Consider the following 20,538-nt stretch of genomic DNA (forward strand, 5'->3'; position numbering starts at 1 on the left):
GGCAAGACTCAAGTCCCACACGGAATTTGCAGTCTCCCCTCCACAACGGCCACAGGCCGCTCACGTGATTCCACCTCCACACGGACAGAAGGCAAATGGACAAAATGTTTGAAACTCATTCTTCAGCCGACTGTAAAACTGAAAAGTCATATCCCATGTATTGCCAAACTATGCATTAAATGTTATATCAGCCTAAGACACGGATATATTATGAACATAATGCTTGAAGTAACCGGAATAAAATCTCACAAGAACACCAGCAGACAGCAACTTTAATAAAGAAACGAAACGAACAATGAACTGTTTGCTTCTGCTAAGTGTTTGTGTACAAAGAACTAGCCAACTCCTTACAGCACGTTAAAGTGGAAATTTCACGAATTTAATTTTTTAATTGCCGTACACGAAATTAAAGCCGACTCCGTTGGCAATTTTGTCACAGACATTTTATTTTGAGCAGTAAAAACATCACAGTAGAAACTCATGTTCGCTACACACGAAAGCTAATAAGAAAAATATTTATTTTGAGAAACGAAACTGAATAAGAGTGCAAACTTTTGTTAAGTCACTTAATCTTTTAGGCTCTTTTTGGGCTGTACGTTATTAAACAACTCGCAGTTAAAACCTGAAAGAATTTGTGCAATCTGGCTGTAGTGCACTTCGCTGGTTTTGCTTACAGACACAAAGCAGGCGAGAGTGTGTTTGTTTTCTGGCCGGAAAGGCAACATAGTACACTCAAGTAAAACCAGGAGCGCTGGCAGTCACGCCCCGCCTCCAGCCCGTCTGGAGGTGGGATCACGTGACCGGCCTTTGGCCGTTGTGGAGGGGAGACTGCAAATTCCGTGTGAAACTTGAGTCTTGCACTCAGACAGGTAGAGATGGGTCGAACTCGTTCATTCCCGTGAACTACTTCATTCAGTTCACTCTTTGCCGTGAAGCGTTCAAATGAAGTAGTTCATTCACGAAGTACGGAAGCTTGGCAAAGTTGCCCAGTTCGCCGCTCAGCCGCGGCTACGCTCGCTTCGCCTCGCTCGTACAATAAAGCTTCGTAATACTTCATAATTTTACCAACAGATGGCCGAACTATGCAGTAACGTGCACGCAACGTTTTACGCTCTTACAGCGTCTGAGCTAACTTAAATAGAGCATGGTCGAAGGAGACAAAGGAAAGATAAACAGAGAAGCCTGTCACATATAAAGAAGGTATCACATTTAATCTTGCTCGACATTTTCTCATGAAGCGCCCAAAAAAGTCTTTATCTGCCAAATGAAACATTATTTGTTGTATTCATGAACTGAAAACTAGGGCTACCAACGAAATGCAGTCCAATTTTATGTTCCTTTTAAAAATTTAATCCAAAATACACTCCTGGAAATGGAAAAAAGAACACATTGACACCGGTGTGTCAGACCCACCATACTTGCTCCGGACACTGCGAGAGGGCTGTACAAGCAATGATCACACGCACGGCACAGCGGACACACCAGGAACCGCGGTGTTGGCCGTCGAATGGCGCTAGCTGCGCAGCATTTGTGCACCGCCGCCGTCAGTGTCAGCCAGTTTGTCGTGGCATACGGAGCTCCATCGAAGTCTTTAACACTGGTAGCATGCCGCGACAGCGTGGACGTGAACCATATGTGCAGTTGACGGACTTTGAGCGAGGGCGTATAGTGGGCATGCGGGAGGCCGGGTGGACGTACCGCCGAATTGCTCAACAAGTGGGGCGTGAGGTCTCCACAGTACATCGATGTTGTCGCCAGTGGTCGGCGGAAGGTGCACGGGCCCGTCGACCTGGGACCGGACCGCAGCGATGCACGGATGCACGCCAAGACCGTAGGATCCTACGCAGTGCCGTAGGGGACCGCACCGCCACTTCCCAGCAAATTAGGGACACTGTTGCTCCTGGGGTATCGGCGAGGACCATTCGCAACCGTCTCCATGAAGCTGGGCTACGGTCCCGCACACCGTTAGGCCGTCTTCCGCTCACGCCCCAACATCGTGCAGCCCGCCTCCAGTGGTGTCGCGACAGGCGTGAATGGAGGGACGAATGGAGACGTGTCGTCTTCAGCGATGAGAGTCGCTTCTGCCTTGGTGCCAATGATGGTCGTATGCGTGTTTGGCGCCGTGCAGGTGAGCGCCACAATCAGGACTGCATACGACCGAGGCACACAGGGCCAACACCCGGCATCATGGTGTGGGGAGCGATCTCCTACACTGGCCGTACACCACTGGTGATCGTCGAGGGGACACTGAATAGTGCACGGTACATCCAAACCGTCATCGAACCCATCGTTCTACCATTCCTAGACCGGCAAGGGAACTTGCTGTTCCAATAGGACAATGCACGTCCGCATGTATCCCGTGCCACCCAACATGCTCTAGAAGGTGTAAGTCAACTACCCTGGCCAGCAAGATCTCCGGATCTGTCCCCCATTGAGCATGTTTGGGACTGGATGAAGCGTCGTCTCACGCGGTCTGCACGTCCAGCACGAACGCTGGTCCAACTGAGGCGCCAGGTGGAAATGGCATGGCAAGCCGTTCCACAGGACTATATACAGCATCTCTACGATCGTCTCCATGGGAGAATAGCAGCCTGCATTGCTGCGAAAGGTGGATATACACTGTACTAGTGCCGACATTGTGCATGCTCTGTTGCCTGTGTCTATGTGCCTGTGGTTCTGTCAGTGTGATCATGTGATGTATCTGACCCCAGGAATGTGTCAATAAAGTTTCCCCTTCCTGGGACAATGAATTCACGGTGTTCTTATTTCAATTTCCAGGAGTGTAGAATGAGTATGTTTAGCACTGTCACAAAGTCTGTATACCTACGTTAAGTAATTATTCAGAAGTTTTCCTGTAGATTTTATTTTTGTTGAGAATAATAACCCTCCAGATTGAAAACGAAAACTGTCACCTGTAGTCATTGGTACGAGGTAAAATCCCTCTTTCAGTGTTGTTAACTAACCTTTTATTTTCATGTTGGCTGTGCGTGTTCACACAGCCAGCCTCTTCACTTGTATTTTTAATATTCATTTGTCTGCAAGCGCTGCCAACGGTAGACTACCCGTAGACGCAGAGTTTAACTGCACAAATAGTCACGGGTAATGATGTCAGCACTGCAGGAAACCGCTGACGCTGCCTTCCCCTCGCCCCTCACCTCCCCAACCACTCCTAAACCTATCGTTCCCCACAAACACGAGGGAGAGGGGAAGAGAGTGAGTGAACTAGAAAAAAGTGTGGAGTGTGCTATCTGTGAAGAGTTTGAAGTACCAGTTCATTGAAATTGAGTGGTTAGTTCACACTTCACTGGAGTGAAGCGTTCATTTGAACGACTCATTCACGAGCTCCCCATCACTACAGACAGGCGCAAGCAGCGCGTGCGCAAGACATTGTCTGACATACTGTTGTTCGTCAAATGACCACTGGTTGTCAGCAAATCGCGCGCTCATCTTGGGAGGTCATTACTTGCGCGATGTTAAACAAATATTTTGACGTATAGCAGTGGAATTACGAGACAGTAATCAGAATTACATGATAGTGTACGGGATGGGTGTATGGGCAGGCGGTGGGCGTTATGGAATGAATAGGATTATTTTTAGATAAAGGCCATTTATTGGCGAAAGCATGTTGAAAGGGGTTACATAGGCCTAGGGAGGTGAGGGTGAGCCAGAGCGTAGAGTTTAGCGAGACATAGTTGGCGAAGCTAACGAAAGTCGTTGTCTGCCAAAACTTGTAAGTCCACAGTGCCGCAGCACCAGGAGAAGCGGGAGATGTTCACTGCTACATGGCGCGCATCCGACTCGCGGGTGAGCAAGAATACAAGAGAGCGAGCCAGGCGACGGGCGGCCGGGCATATTCGACGCACCACGCGGCTTCCTCCGCCCTGATTGGTCAGGACCGAGCAAACCGTGCGGCCGGCATGGAAATTTCCAGAGCGTTGCCTGCTAAGTGACGCCTGGGGTGGCGTTACCTCGTCAGCACATGAGAGAGGCGCGTGGCCGAGGTGCTCTTCCTCGGTGCTGACTTCCTGTTACTAGACCATATGGGACGAAAGTATTTACAGGCAGCTAACACTGCCGGCCGTGGCTTGGCCGCAATGGAAAAATGAAGTTACCGTTTGGAAACTGATATAATAAAGTAAAATCTACTACTGTCTGGCTCATCCTTTACAATAGAAAAGAGCAACCGTTGTAGTCAGGAGATGGACTTTGATGCCCAAAATGTAAACTATCTCTCTTAGAAAGTGAGGAAGAAACCAAATGAAACTTCACGGTTTGGGTGGGTGTGTGGTGTTATATCAGTGATTACAAATTCGAATCATATTTTCAAAGAACTTGACAATATGATCCCACTTACCAGCATGACGTTGTACCCTGTCTGTCCTATCGCATCTACCGATTCAATTAAGATGGGTGTCAGAAAGTCTTTTACCCTTTCCTGACGCAATATGGCCCACAACTATTGTGAGGTCGTTGATGACCTGCATACTGGCATTGGCTTCTGGGCTGGTCTCACACATGTTCTACTGGAGACAGATCTGGTGATTTTGCTGGTTACAGGAGTACCTCAACACAACGCACTTAGTTCATAGAGAAACGTGCCATTTTTGGACTATTTTCTAGTTGATAAATTACGCCACGATACTGCCGCATGAAGATGGGAGGACACAAGGTGTGTGGTACTCATTACTGTGCTGCAGTGAACTCATAGTGCGTAGTGGGCCGATCACTCTGTTGTAGAAATAATTCAAAAGCCAAGATCGCTTAAATACTGTTTACTGGATAACCGATTTCAACACACTAAAGGTGCCATCATCGGATCTGTGAAGATATAATATGACTGGTTTGAGGGAGGGCTTACATGAGTTATACGTACTATATGCATTACTCTTAGTATAGTACCACATACCTGAATGTAGATTAACATCTATAAACCATTTGGATATAACGATACATGAGGCAGACCAGCTGATATAAAATCATTGTCGCAAAAAATCAAAAAACACCTGCTGTCATGAGATAATACTATTTGGTACATGACTGCTGCTCGACTAACAACGGTCGGCATCACACTGCCCTATTCCGCGCAGGTATACCTGCTGCGATTCTAGTGGTTCACAACCGGCCATTAGATAGCGCTGCCCCAGCAGTTTATAGCAAGTTAGTGGTTTTTTTAGCGCTTACAATATCTAAGACCGTAGTGCCGAGCATACAGGTTTTAATCACTCGTCACATTGTATCTAAGTCGTGTTATAAACAGCTTGCTATGTGTGACTTCCATATATGAATAAAGGTAAATTTTAATATGCACGTTTGTATAGCGCTAATATGGATAATGCCTTTGCTTCAGATGTTTTACTCTGTAAGTGGCGTATGCATAGTATGCGTAGTATGTATAGTATGTACAGTAAGTGTATGCGAAAGTGTTCTTTGCATGGGTATTTGATAAGTGGTAATAGTAAAGTTATATTGTATAGTAATGGAACTGTGTGTGCCAAATAGTGTTATCTTGTGACTTCGGTTTTACATATTTTATGGAAAAGAATGACCATGACAGCAGGTGTTTTTTGATTTTTTGTGAATGATTTTATATCAACTGGTATGCCTCATGTATCGTTATATCCAAATGGTTTATAAATGTTAATCTACATTCAGGTATGTGGTACTATACTAAAAGTAATGTCTATGATGTAACTCATGTAAGCCCTCCCTCAAACCTGTCATGTTATATCTTCACAGAACGGTTAATGATGGCACCTTTAGTGTGTTGAAAGCGGTTATCCAGTAAACAGTACGGTATTTAAGCGATCTTGGGTTTTGAATAATTTCTACAACACATCACTGTTTCGTCAAGGTTCCATCAATAACTACGAGGCAAGACCTGTCATACCAGTCATACCAGACTGCTGCCCCTGCCTTGACGCCGTTGTGGATACCCAAAACACTGGAGAATGAGACCCCCTCCCGGGCTGCCGCTGTAGTCACCGACGATGACGAAGGGTACTGCAGAACCGCGATTCATCGCTAAAGATAATACGATGCAGCTTATTGGCAGTCCATGCTTCCAGGCACAGAAATATTCCAAATGCATCCCTAGCTTTTGTGATGTTAATGAAGTTGTTTTCGTTTTGTTAATGACAGCTTATATGTGGGTTGGTAAAAACCTCGTCCGGCTGCTGCCAATCTCCGACCAATGGTCTCAGATGAAAGATACATCTATTACTTGTTCTCGGACAGCAGGAACAATTGTGAAGGGATTATGATGTGCTTGATGCAAAATAGTGTCTTGTGGTGGCCAAACGTGGTTGACCATAACCTTCATGACCAGTATGAGTGCGCTCGTGTTCCTATATAGTCCCTCATCAGGCCACTGTCACATCCGAATGCCTCTCACAAAACCTGGGTACAGAAAAATCCGAGCAGCCGACCAAATGAGATCCCTTTAAAGCTCTGTCAGATGGTGATAACGCTGTCACACAGAAGTGCGTGGCATCTCCATCCCATTTATCACCTATGCCTGGTGCTGTTCACGACAACAATACACCCCAAGAGGACTGGTAACAACAAGAAACACAAAAAACAGTAATACACGTTGGTGGCTACTCTGTCATACTTTGTTTTTTTGTCGGAGGTTGAAATACAGCTTCAACCGTGGCTGACGGTTTTACTGTCTTCGTGAATGGTAAAACTGTTCCATTCGACAATGATGTCATTCCAAAGACATCATTCGCCGGCCGGAGTGGCCGAGCGGTTCTAGGCGCTACAGTCTGGAACCGCGCGACCGCTACGGTCGCAGGTTCGAATCCTGCTTCGGGCATGGATGTGTGTGATGTCTTTAGGTTAGTTAGATTTACGTAGTTCTAAGTTCTAGGGGACTGATGACCTCAGAAGTTAAGTCCCATAGTGCTCAGAGCCTTTTGAACCATTTGAACCAAAGACATCACTGGAGTGGACGTTGAAGTTGTGGCAGTGGGACTTGAGCTCCCATACCAAACTCTGACGGAGGAAGTTCAGGTTGCAGGTAACTACTAACTAACTACTAATTACATTAGGTATCAACAGTGGCAGTTTACGATGGTCAGTACCCATCGAGTGGTCAAGTTAACACTAATCCTTTGTTAGTGGCCGTAACAGGGATATCGTTAGCCACGGTCAGTGTTGGTGTCCTCAAGGGTGGTGAGGGGAACAGGGTGTTGGTGCCAGTTCCGGGGAGTCGTGGTGCCAATGTTTTGTAAGCCAGCGACCGTGCCGCGTAGGGCTTCTACTTTGAAATAGTGACGCCCTGCCTTCTTTCGCATGAACGTCTTGAGAGTAGCCACGCCCGTTTCCTCGTGGAGGGTAACTACCCTCGTGAGGGGAGGGGCATGCACGCTCCACCGATACACCTTTTTGTGTGGCGCTGAAGTGGCAGCAAAACGACTGTTCACTTCGGTGTGTAGAATGTCTGAGTGTGGCGATACACCATCAGACTTTCGGGAAAACATCATTCACACAGCAAGATTGCAAGAGCCGACAAGTGTGAGAATTATCGCACAATCACATCAGCTCATGAATCCAATTTGCTGACATGAATAATATACAGAAGACTCGAAAAGAAAATTGAGGATGTGTTAGGTGACGATCAGTTTGGCTTTAGGAAAGATAAAGGCACAAGACAGGCAGTTCGGACGTTGCTTTTGAAAATGGAAGCAAGACTAAAGAAAAATCAAGACACGTTCGTAAGTTTTGTCGCCCTGAGAAAGGCGTTCGACAATGTAAAACTATGCAAAACGTTCGAAATTCCGAGAAAAATTGGGGTAAGCTATAGGGAAAGACAGGTAGTATACAATGTGTACAAGAACCTAGACGGAATAATAAGATTGGAAGGCCAGGATCGAAGTGCTCGGATTAAAAACGATATAAGACACGGATGTGGCCTTTGCCCCTGCTGTTCAATCTGTACATCGAAGAAGCAGTGACGGAAATACATGAAGGGTTCAAGAGCGGAATTAAAATTCAAGCTTGGAGGATAGAAATCAGATTCGCTGATCATTGCTATCCTCAGTGAATGTGAAGAAGAATTACATGATCTGTTGAATGGAATGAACAGTCTAATCAGTGCATGATATGGATTGAGAGTAAACTGAAGAAAGACGAATGTAATCAGAAGTAGCATGAATGAGAACAGCGAGAAACTTAACCTCAGAATTGGGAATAACTAAATAGACGAAAAGAAGTCTTCAATGTTTATTCCGATGGTCCGCAGTCACATTGATCATCACCTGCTAATTCCCCATTTCTGTAACGTTGCTTTGGTCACGTTGCGGCCAGTTCTGTTACGGTTGACGAAGCTCCATGGTTTTGGTTGGTTCATACCCGGGAGCTGGGTAGTCGAATCTGTGGTGCCTAACTTCTTATGACCACGGAAGAATGTCCACTGGTTTCCCTATTCATTTTCAGATTATAGCTGTCTGGGAGGAGTTGGCTAGTCTTGACCCAGATTTGTTCACCAGATTTTGTTCAAATGTGTATGAGATCTGCTAAGGTCATCAGTCCCTAAGCTTACACACTACTTAACCTAAATTATCCTAAGGACAAACACACACACCCATGCCCGAGGGAGGATTCGAACCTCCGCCGGGACCAGCCGCACAGTCCATAACTGCAGCGCCTTGATCACCAGATTTTAATCGAGTACGTGGTAGATAGTTCAGTGTTTCATGAATAGGTAGGTCTCTGGGTATTTTGTGCTTCATGCTTTCAAGTGTTAATGCTTGTTGTCGTCGGAGGCTTGGAGGGGCAATTGCCGAATACTGACAGCCATGGTGTTGGTGTGGATTTGAGAGTTCCTCTCACGATCCTCATCCCGTCATTTAGATCGATATCTCTTTTGTCGATATGGCGACTTCTACTTCAGACGGGAGAATGGGAGAATTGTTTTCGGGGAGAGGATACGTAAGTGCTTGTGCTATAGTTCTTAAGGTGTTTGCATTAGATCCGCAGCTAGCACCAGCCAGCTATGTTGCTTCTCGCTGTCGAGAGTCACACCCAGATGTTCGAGGTATCGACAATGTCGTGCTTTTTTGTTGTTTTTTTTGGAACGAGCTGACTTCTGTTTTATTGTGGTTCGGGCGAAGAGATCACTTTTTGTAATAATGGTCGAAGGTTCCAGATATTAAATGTTTCTTCACCTCCTTCGAATGTGTTGCTTTGAGCTGCAATCGCTAGGTGGTAGGCGTAGCTAAATTTTAGAGAATCGTTGGTGACTATGTCGCTGGTGTACAAGTTAAATAAAAGCGGGACCAGAATCGAGAACTGTGTGAGCCCACTGTTTATGTTACAGCGTTTACTTGTGGTTTCGCAAATGTTAGCTATAAAAGATCAGTTTTTAAGCATTTTTTCAATTAATGGTCTGATCTTTGAGCTTGGAACGGTTTGTCTTACACATTAATCCATCCTGCCACACTATCTTAAGGGTCCTTATCAGCAACAGCATACATTTCACTCAATCATTTCGACAACACTACGGCTTTGATAAATTGATGACGTGAAAATGTGTAGGATTAGTGTCTGCAGTACTATTTAAAAAAGAAAATGGTAACTGAAAAGTAAAATACAGGGTGATTCAAAAAGAATACCACAACTTTAGGAATTTAAAACTCTGCAACGACAAAAGGCAGAGCTAAGCACTATCTGTCGGCGAATTAAGGGAGCTATAAGTTTCATTTAGTTGTACATTTGTTCGCTTGAGGCGCTGTTGACTAGGCGTCAGCGTCAGTTGATGCTAAGATGGCGACCGCTCAACAGAAAGCTTTTTGTGTTATTGAGTACGGCAGAAGTGAATCGACTACAGTTGTTCAGCGTGCATTTCGAACGAAGTATGGTGTTAAACCTCCTGATAGGTGGTGTATTAAACGTTGGTATAAACAGTTTACAGAGAATGGGTGTTTGTGCAAAGGGAAAAGTTCTGGACGGCCGAGAATGAGTGATGAAAATGTAGCACACATCCAGCAAGCATTTGTTCGCAGCCCAGGAAAATCGACTCGCAGAGCTAGCAGATAGCTGCAAATTCCACAATCAACTGTATGGAGAGTCCACATTGGCACTTATCTGTCCGTAACTACCTGAACGTCAACTACGGGAGGCGATGGATCGGCCGCCAGGCAGCCCGTGACAGAGCACTTCATCACTGGCCTCCACGAAGCCCTGATCTTACCCCCTGCGATTTTTTCTTATGGGGGTATGTTAAGGATATGGTGTTTTGGTCACCTCTCCCAGCCACCATTGATGATTTGAAACGAGAAATAACAGCAGCTATCCAAACTGTTACGCCTGATATGCTACAGAGAGTGTGGAACGAGTTGGAGTATCGGGTTGATATTGCTCGAGTGTCTGGAGGGGGCCATATTGAACATCTCTGAACTTGTTTTTGAGTGAAAAAAACCTTTTTAAATACTCTTTGTAATGATGTATAACAGAAGTTTATATTATGTTTCTTTCATTAAATACAAATTTTTAAAGTTGTGGTATTCTTTTTGAATCACCCTGTACATTACCTCAATTAAAACTGCCGGGTGGCGAGAGACATATTCATAGGCAAAACGGCAACTACATCAAGGACTCAGATGTTTCCGAATTTATAGAGCTGCACAGAAGACATAGTCGTCACACGATGTCGACTATGTGATTATCTCTGGCTAGCGCCTTCGATCTTGTTTAGAAGTATTCCTTCTGCTGGCACGAAGTCGACATCCATATTTTGTCTTATTTAACACCTTCATCTTTCCTGTTCACTGCGCAAGATGGGTGCTCAACATCTCTGTATGCACAGTTTCCTTTTACGCTGCCAGCGTATTCCACAGTTCTAAAGGTGAGGTGGATGTTTTGTTCGGCACAAGTTGCTCTTCTTTTCAACAGTATGCAACTAGCGATGTTACGAGAGTAAATACATCAGACGCGGCGCCTAACGTTCGAGACTGTGGTTACAACTAATGCAAGGGAAAGTTTACTACCTTACAGAATAATAGACAATAAACTATAATTGCTGACAGTTCCCGAACAGTTACAAGATACCAAGTAGAAAATTAACTAAAGATGAAAGTTCACTACCATCTAATGGAGGTAATTGTGCTGTGATGCCACTGAAGATACCCACGGAGGACATTGTAGTAAAGATTTAGGCAGCAGTTCGTCTGTCATCAAAACTGTCCTCTGATGGGATCAGGACAAAAACCGCTAGAATATTACTTAAATCCAAGCCAAGTGGCAGTAATTTCACACAAGGGGCAATACTGGCCTTGAGGGACATTCGTCCTTACCGCTGACAAAGATAACGCCGTATTTATGATGAAGATTGAAGATCATAAGAAGAAGTTTAACGACCTTTTGGATCCGACGATTAATAAAAAGTTGCGGAAAAATCCCCAACAAAAGTTTTAACAATTACCAATCATCTGGTATTTTTACTCTTCGGACGATAAGAAACACTTCTGTACGACAGCTTATACCCCCGCACCACCTCTGGTCTCATTACTGCAGCCTTACACTGACAGAAGACATTTATATTAAAAACTACGTGCATTATTAAATTGAAGAACATTGTATGGGCCCGGGATATCCTTCTCATCTGTGATACTATGTCCTTATTTACGATGATTCCCGTGAAAGATGCTACTTCATATACCGTAGATACTTTTCCGATCGAAGTAGTAGATTTATTTAGACTCTGTCTCACTACAACCTGTGCCCAGTACATAATTGTATTTGACGGGAAAATTGACGGGATGGCGAAGAGCAGCCCTCTTAGTCCTGCTGTTGTCGAATTTTTATCGAGATTTTCAAACAATGGCTGCTGCAGACAGTCAATAAAAGGCCAAAAGATTATGACCATGTACTTAATAGCTTGTTTGTCCGTCTTTGGACTGAAATGTATCATTGATCCTGCGTATCAGGTATGCGACACTTTACGAACTTCCAGCATCTGTATGCTCTGTAACTGCTGCACATTTTTGACGTGGTTTTTACGTCTTCCGAAATACCATTTTTGACTATGATACGGCGTTTTGGAAATGTATCTCGGCCCGAAACTAGTCATCTAGTGGTCAAAAAAAGTATAAATTGCAAGTTTAGACTGGTTTTTCGTAGTACTGTTCCGACGGTTTGTTGCTAGGTTTGTGGAGGTACGTGGTATTAGGAGTCTCTGCACAGATCATGTAATTCGTGTGAATTACCGGCCGCTGACATGCGCACGCAGTGATTGCGCCCCATAGCTACCGAGAAGAATTACTTAGGGTTACATGATGCAAATTTGGTCGCGGAGACAACGTGAGTTCACTGTAATGCTCTTCAAATCACTGTAGCACGGTCCTGCCTCCGAGACACGGACAGTTATACTGTTGAAAGAAGACATCAAGCATGAAGGGATGCTGTTGGTTCGTAACTGTCAGTGTGTCTTCGATTTCTAGCACAGGTCCCACGCAAGCGCAGGAGAATGTCACCCATAGGGTAACACTGCTCCCAGCAGCCTGTGTCCGTGGCACGTTGCACGTTTATAGCCGCCATTCGCCTCGGTGACGGCGTTTGTGGAGACGGCTTTACCTAGCGTAGCAAAAATATGGTTCACTCGAAGAGCCGACACTTTTTCATTGATCGACGGTCGAATCCCGATGGTCTCGTGCCCCCTGGAATACTAACTGAAGATGTCTTTGGGTCAACACGTGAACACGTAGGGGTGGTCTGCTGTGGAGCTCCATGTTCAACAACGTACAATGAACGGTGTGCTCCAAAACGCTTATGCGGGCATCAGTATTGTGCTCTTCCGGCGGAGACGCCACAGATCACCATCTATCCTACTTTACAGAGCAGACAAGCCTCCGAACCCCACGTTTTGTGAAGAGTCGTGGACGTCCAACCGTTTGGCGTCTAGTGGTAGTTTCATTGTTCTTCTGCCTCTTTCCGTAGATGCTCGCGACAGTAGTACGTGGAAATTTGATCAGGTTCGCCGTTTTCGTGATACACGTTCATAAGCTTTGCGAAATAATTATCTACCCTTTGTCAAAGTCTCATATCTCAATGGGTTTCCCCATTTGCAGCCCATATATTCGCAAGGGTGATCACCCCGTCTGTGTCTTCACCGTTTACATGCCTTTGTTACCGTGTGACGGGCTGCACCGCCACCAGGCGGCATCCAGCGTTGCAGTGGACAGTGGTCATAATGCAGTGTAATTTCTTATCGCTAGGTGGAAGATGTTTTTGTAGTTTGAATGCACAGTGAAGAAGAGTCGGATGTCTCCTTAGTACATCTCAATGGTATAAACCCAAAAATTCCGTTTATCATGGAGAAATGGACAACATTTTCTGAATATACCGGTGGTCAAACGGTAAACGAGACTTTGGGCAAGAAGACATACAGGAAAGCTACGAACACTCAGCGGTATCTCCACAATGAATCCAACCCTCATCCAAGACTAAGGAGAAGGGTCATTAAATCCTTGATGTCCAGGGCTAATATAATTTGCGAACCGGTTTATTTAAAGGATGAGCTGATTCACTTACAGTCAGCTTTTAAGAAAAATTGTTACTCCAGTAAGGAAGTAAATCAAGCACATCGTCCAGGAAGAGAGAAAGCCAGGACTAGTAAGGATCAACGGTCGCGAACTGGGAAAGTTTTCCTCCTGCTTATTAACAAGATTTCGGATCGCGTGGGGAAAGTGTTGGCAAACTGAGGTGAAATGATCTTTAGACCCACAAAAAATAAAAGAAAGCTTAACTACGATGAAAGATGCACTACATCAACTAACTACACCGGAGGCGCATAAAAATTCATGTAGTGATCAGCAAGTACATACTAAACACCCGCTTAGTCAAACACCAAAGGAAATGGAGTTTGGTAAATACTAACAAATCAACTGTAGCAGAATACGCTTTCCGAGATGATAACGCCTCGAAATAAAATTCAATGGAACGAGCGTTTCAGCAAAAACAACGCGTTATCATGGGCGCCTTGTAGAGGGTCTCTGGAGATTTGCAAACACCATACTAATTTTAACAGAAAAGAAGAAGGTGCTATATCAGATAAAATATGAGAATGATGAGGAATTCATTTAAATCGAGAACGTTGGCACCACCCACAGAAAACCATGCAATTTGCAGCATATGACGAATGGTAGTACCCTTGATACAGTTTCATTTTACCTCTGAGGATATCTCCCTGATTCGGAGACGAAACACCAGGAAATAGTTTTATACGCTGGTGTCCAAAATTAAAGCAACAAGCTACTATTTCCCAGCCCTGTGTCTAATTCACGATATAACCATAGAAACTGTCAACAGACGTCGTTACGATCGTGTTCTGCACGAAAGATGGCATTCCGACCAACGGACAACCACGCAGCAATGACGTCACCTATCAACCGGGGTGCCCGCATCTCGTGGTCGTGCGGTAGCGTTCTCGCTTCCCACGCACGGGTTCCCGGGTTCGATTCCTGGCGGGGTCAGGGATTTTGTCTGCCTCGTGATGGCTGGGTGTTGTGTGCTGTCCTTAGGTTAGTTAGGTTTAAGTAGTTCTAAGTTCTAGGTAACTTATGACCACAGCAGTTGAGTCCCATAGTGCTCAGAGCCATTTTTTTATCAACCGGGGTAGTGTTTGCAGGGTAGTTCCACATCCATAATCGCTGTGTACGCAATCACAGACGGTGCAGTACGGCACAGAGTGTGCAGTATCGCACAGAGAAGACACCTAAAGACGCTCTGCTGTGGAGAGCCACAGGAAGAATGGAAGCAGGAGAATCGCAAACTGATGAGGCCCGAAGGCTTAATGTGAATCGTTATGTTGTTTCTCGGATGAGCGACAGTTTGTAGAGACCGAAACTGTACCCTGGAGACCAGGGCAGGACCGACCACGTGTGACATCAGAAAGAGTGGACCGTTATTTGGCTGTAACGGCATGAAGGTACCGCCGTACTACTACACTGCAGCTGGCATCCCATGGACATGTTTTATCGAGCCAAACGGAGTACAGGAAGCTTCAGCAGATTTCCCTTTATTGTCGGAGACCTGCTGTCTGTTTACCTCTGACGCGTCTGCACAGAAGGGAACGTCTAGAGTGGACGGTCTGACGGTGGGTCAATGTTCTTTCCACAATGAGTCCAGATCTGGTCGCGAGAGTGATTCTCGGCGGATTCGCATCTGGAGGGCACGTGGAACACGACTTCCAGACAAAAACATTGTGGAAAGAGACCGATATCGAGGAAGATCCCTAATGGTGTGGGCACGGATTATGTTGACAACTCGGGTACCTCTTCATGAAATTGTATGGGTGAATCAGCAAGATTCTGACAGCTGTCAGGTACTTTGAGGAGGTCTTGGGATATCATGCGCTGTTATCATGGATGGTGTGGGCTCAGACTTCGTACTGATGGACGATAATGCCCGACTTCAGAGAGCACGGGTACTTGATGGTTTTTTTTGGAAACGGAAGATATTGCACGCATGGAGTCGCTCTCCCGATTTGAATCCCATAGAGCATGTCTCTGGAATGCACTAGGGAAACGGGTTGGATCACGTCAGCAGCCACCAATGAGTCTCCAAGACGCGAGCAGCTCTCTAGGAAGAAGGGGCTTTATTGCCTCAACATGAGACTGATGACTTCATACACGGCATGTCCCGTCAAGCCCGTGATCCCAGAGATGGTCGTACCCCTACTGAGCGCATTAACCAGTTGTCAGAACGTGTGTGCAAGTCTCCTAAGTTGGAAAAATAGAAGAACATTTTTGTCTGCCATTAAACATATTGCAGTTGATTACGTTCTGTATTCTTTACATTGTTTCTGCTTCACTATTGCCTGTTCTTTTTTTTTTTTAAATAAACGCAAACTTGTAAAATTTGCGTTTGTTGCTTTAATTTTGGACACCAGTGTATATCGACCACGACTTCTCAGCCTCGGAATTTAACTGAAGTATTTTACAAGCAGGACGTAATAGTATGTTCATTTATTTTACTGAATATCTCTGCAAAATCCTGTGCAACCTTTCCACCTGTTACCTAGGTTAAATTTCATTTGAGGAAAAAATTGTAAATTAGTGTGAAATATGGAAGTGTGAGAGGGGAACATCGTACAGAAAGATCACTTAACATAAGGAATAAGTGGTGACGTGGATGGTACTAAGAAGCAACGACAGAAAAATGAAAAAGCATGGACTTGACCACCGAAAATGTTCGTTGTCATCAGGGGCTTTCAAAAATGGTTCAAATGACTCTGAGCACTATGGGACTTAACATCTGAGGTCATCAGTCCCCTAGAACTTAGAACTACTTAAACCTAACTAACCTAAGGACATCACACGCATCCATGCCCGACGCAGGAATGGAACTTGCAACCGTAGGGGTCGCGCGGTTCCAAACTGAAGCGCCTAGAACCTCTCGGCCACTGCGGCCGGCGGCTTTCAAAAGAAAGATGAACCAATGATTCATTTCTTCCACTGCTACATTAGTCACTACCAGTCCACAAGTTGTGCAAGAATCAGTAGAATGTTTCGGAACTGCAAAAGATGTACTAGCGACACACGGGATATATAAAAGTCCATGTAGTTGTGTAGAAGTATATACTGAAATGCCCTCCAGGGGGCACTGCCTCGTACAAACACTGTCCGTGAGGGAGAAGAGGATGTGCGCCTGCAAAGAAGCTGAGGGCTATGCTTTCGGTAGAAGTACTATTGGCAGGGCCTCCTGCGCCAGACTGGCCTCAGCTGATGGGCCAGACGAAGAGTGTCCCAAAACAACCCATCTCTTCCGTATCCAATTCCAAGTCCTACGTCATTTCCTTAGTTATGCAAGCCAAGGTGTGATGCGATCGGTACCGATAGTTGCTAGGCACATGGGAACGCGTCATTAACTGAGAGAGATACCGAGAGACCTCTCTGAGTAATTTGCCTTGCATCGCATGGAGTTCCATGGTGTTGACGGAATATTTTGCTAATTCTAATGGGACCATAATAAAGAACACAGAAAAATAAAAACAAAAACTGAGGGACATGATGAGACCACAAATAACAAAACATCGAGCTGAAACTGGTGGAAGCTGTTCCTGCAACTTAACCAGGTGATACACCAGTCCAAGATGTAAAAAATGTCACTAAAAAGTTGGACAAGGTCAATACTAAATCCTTGCCTGGGGCTCAGAGAAGAAAACTTCTAAAAGAACAAAAAGAAAATGATGGTAAAGACTGAATTCCCAAACAAAAACGTGGGAACTAAACGGTCTTCAACTTAAGACTCTCAAGACTGTCCCAGGATTGAAGGGAATAAACAGACCTCTTCCACCTCTAAGACAGGAAACAAGAGAATAAGGGAGGAGCCTAATATCCCCACTTCTCATGATGATCGCATCCAGAAAGAGCTGTGACAGGGAATAGGGAAACAGTTCTCTAGGTTCTCAGGATGACCGCTATTCAACAAGGGTATCCACTTGTCAGTATTATTTCGCAGCAGATGGAGCTTGTTCGGATGACTTTCTCTGAGGTGCGCGAAAGTCCAGCAACCAAATCCAAGAGGGTATATCTGGACAAGGTGCTCTTATCTTTACCCGTGAGGAGATGGAAACAAAGGATTGTCTTAAGAAGATAGTGTCTGAGATAGCACCATGAGAGGAGGTGAAGATGCTTTTAAAGCCAGCGGCTGAGCTCCTCAAGACCTCAAAGGCATCAGTAAGGTTACCAAAACTTCTTCAGGATCCAAAGACTGCTCGAGAAAATAAGTAGACAGATCTAGTAGGTTTCGACATAGAATTGGAGGGTAATCAGCCGAAAGGTAGCACCAGACAACCAAACCCTTGGGGTTGGAAGTCGGTGTAAAACTCCTGATGGCAAGGAGATTGTACTTAGGTTTATTACAGGTTACCGTCAGGGTAATCATAGGTATTGGAAGCGACCAAGGAAGCAAGATGGAGACCCCAAGTGTTGGAAATAAACTTGCAACGAAGTTAAGTGGCAACTGCTGCCCTGATTTGTCTTCTGAAAAGACGATAAATAGATGTGGCCCTGATCCAGAAACCCTATTTATGTAAGGGGGGCAGTTACGGCCTCAGAGGAACTGTGTGTCAGTTGATTTATGCTACAAACCTAAAGAACTCCAGAACATTTTTTTTTTCGAGTCATCGTACTTCTGACTGGTGTGATGTCCTGTGTTCAGAGTAGCACTTGCAACCTGCGTCCTCAATTATTTGCTGGATGTATTCGAGTCTCTCGCTTCTTCTACAGTCTCCATCATCTACACCTTACTTCAGTAGCATGGAAGTTATTCCCTGATGTCTCAACAGATGTCCTGTAGTGCTGTACGTTCTTCTCTTCAGAGTTTTCTATATATTTATTTATTCGCCAAATCTGCGGAGAACCTCCTCATTCCTTACCTCATCAGCCCACCTAATTCTCAACATCTTCTGTAGCACCACATCTCAGATGCTTCGATTATCTTATTTTTCAGTTTTCCCATAGTCGAGCATTTTGACTGCCATACAGCGTTGTGCTCCAAAAGTATAGTGCCAGAAATTTATTCCTCAAATTAAGGCCTAAGTTTGATGCTAGTAGACGTCTCTTGCATTCTTTGCCAATATTAGTCTGTCTTCCTTACTCCTCGCATCACGGGTTGAAGTAGCTCCAAAAAACATCTTTCAGCCACTATTTGAGCCCCACAGGGGTTAAACTTCCAAAAATGCTCAAACGCGTGTTTCTATATGCCTGACTGAGGAACCAAAAATACGAATTTTCTTAGATCTAGCTTAAAATTTTCTTAATAGCGACATGTTTTCAAAAAACGTTTCATGCCCTGTTTCACCCCCTTACAGACGTCATTTCGAGAGATCCCTTCTTAAACGAGCCTACAGTATAACATCAATATCCTTTCTGAATTTCAAATTTCTATCCTTAGCTGTTTGACCTGGGTGATAATGAGTTAGTCAGTCAATCGGGACATGGCCTCTATATATATATACATATATATATATATATATATAGATAGGGAAGAATGGAGGAATGACGGTAGGTTAAGCAGGAATGATCATATTGCTGTTTAAAATTAGCCTATGTCAAAATTCATACTCTCAGAGTAGAGCTATGTATGTATACTCTAGTATGTGAAACTATAAATTAATTTTGAAAACAACTTAACATAAAAACACTCGTATATAACAGTGAGACAAGCTACATGTACCGGCATTCCCCAACCCATGGTGGTAATGCGGGAAGGCTTGGCTCCAAGTATTTTAAAAGGGGAATACACTTTTTCGTATTTTTTTATTGGAACGTGTAACTATTGAAAATTGTGAAGGAAGTTGAAGACTGCCACTCTTTTTCAAATACAAACGCTGTAAAAACAAGTGCAATTTTTAAAAATTTGCCCACAGAATAACAGAATTGAAAAAGTTTCAATTCATGTTTCCAAGTCCGTATGACAAATAACATGCTGCAGCGTGTGATGTCGAGAGTACATCCGACGTGTAATTGTACGTTACTGTAGTGGTCTGGCACACTGTGACTTACTACTGTATATTGGCGACTGTGGATAACGTCGTTCGGATCATTATTTATCGAGGTTCGACTTGGGCTTTCCGAGCCTGTCCCTCACCTTTGAAAATTTAATTAGAAATAGTAAATAGTCAAATGACATGTGAAATTACTTCGTGAAAATGCACATGGGTTTTCTTTCACTATATTACATCTGAAATGTCATATCATTTAAATAATGTGACCAATGATGAAGCAAATATAGATTAATAAGTACATGATATCGAGATTGTAACCGTCGCCACATCCACGACTCATTTACTTTGCGAGAACGCTAACTACATGACCACAATGACTAATTACGGCTAGCAGCTTTGCACAGATACATCATGTACGTAATAGACGCGTAAAAATTTTCTCGCGATTTTCTCGGAATTGCCGGGGTAATGCTCCTTACGACTTTCACATTATGTTGTTTTAATTGCCTACTAAAGGTTGTACAGAGTCTGAAGTAAATTTGTGACCCTAACGTCGTGCCCTCCCCTTATCACTAATGGCGTCGCTGAAGAATTTGGTTCATGATACTACTGCGAAGAGCGCAGCATAAACCAGAGCTCTTCCAGATGGAAGTAAGAGCTGAAAACCAACCTTCCGGGGCTACCTCCTTACTGGGGATACCCCATTCTCCGCTAAACTTAATTATATGTACTTTTAAGGTATAATACTGTAAGCCGTACGCTAAATAAATAAATTAGTTGTACACTACTGGCCATTAAAATTGCTACACCACGAAGATGACGTGCTACAGTCGCGAAATTTGACCGACAGGAAGAAGATGCTGTGATATGCAAATGATTAGGTTTTCAGAGCATTCACACAAGGTTGGCGCCAGTGGCGACACCTACAACGTGCTGACATGAGGAAAGTTTCCAACCGATTTCTCATACACAAACAGCAGTGTGTTGGTATGGAGTGCCATTGGTTACACGCCTCGGTCACTTCTTGTTCGCATTGACGGCACTTTGAACAGTGGACGTTACATTTCAGATGTGTTACGACCCGTGGC

At 44.5% G+C, this 20,538-nt stretch overlaps 1 protein-coding gene across 1 annotated transcript in view; it reads right to left on the reverse strand.

The window, feature by feature from the left end:
* The window catches only part of LOC126456898 (glutamate receptor ionotropic, delta-2-like), a 111,327-nt gene that overhangs the window by 90,102 nt on the left and 687 nt on the right, over positions 1 to 20,538 (reverse strand). The window lies entirely within an intron of this gene.

The sequence above is a fragment of the Schistocerca serialis genome, chromosome 1 (genome assembly GCF_023864345.2).
Source record: "Schistocerca serialis cubense isolate TAMUIC-IGC-003099 chromosome 1, iqSchSeri2.2, whole genome shotgun sequence".
Lineage (NCBI taxonomy): Eukaryota > Metazoa > Arthropoda > Insecta > Orthoptera > Acrididae > Schistocerca > Schistocerca serialis.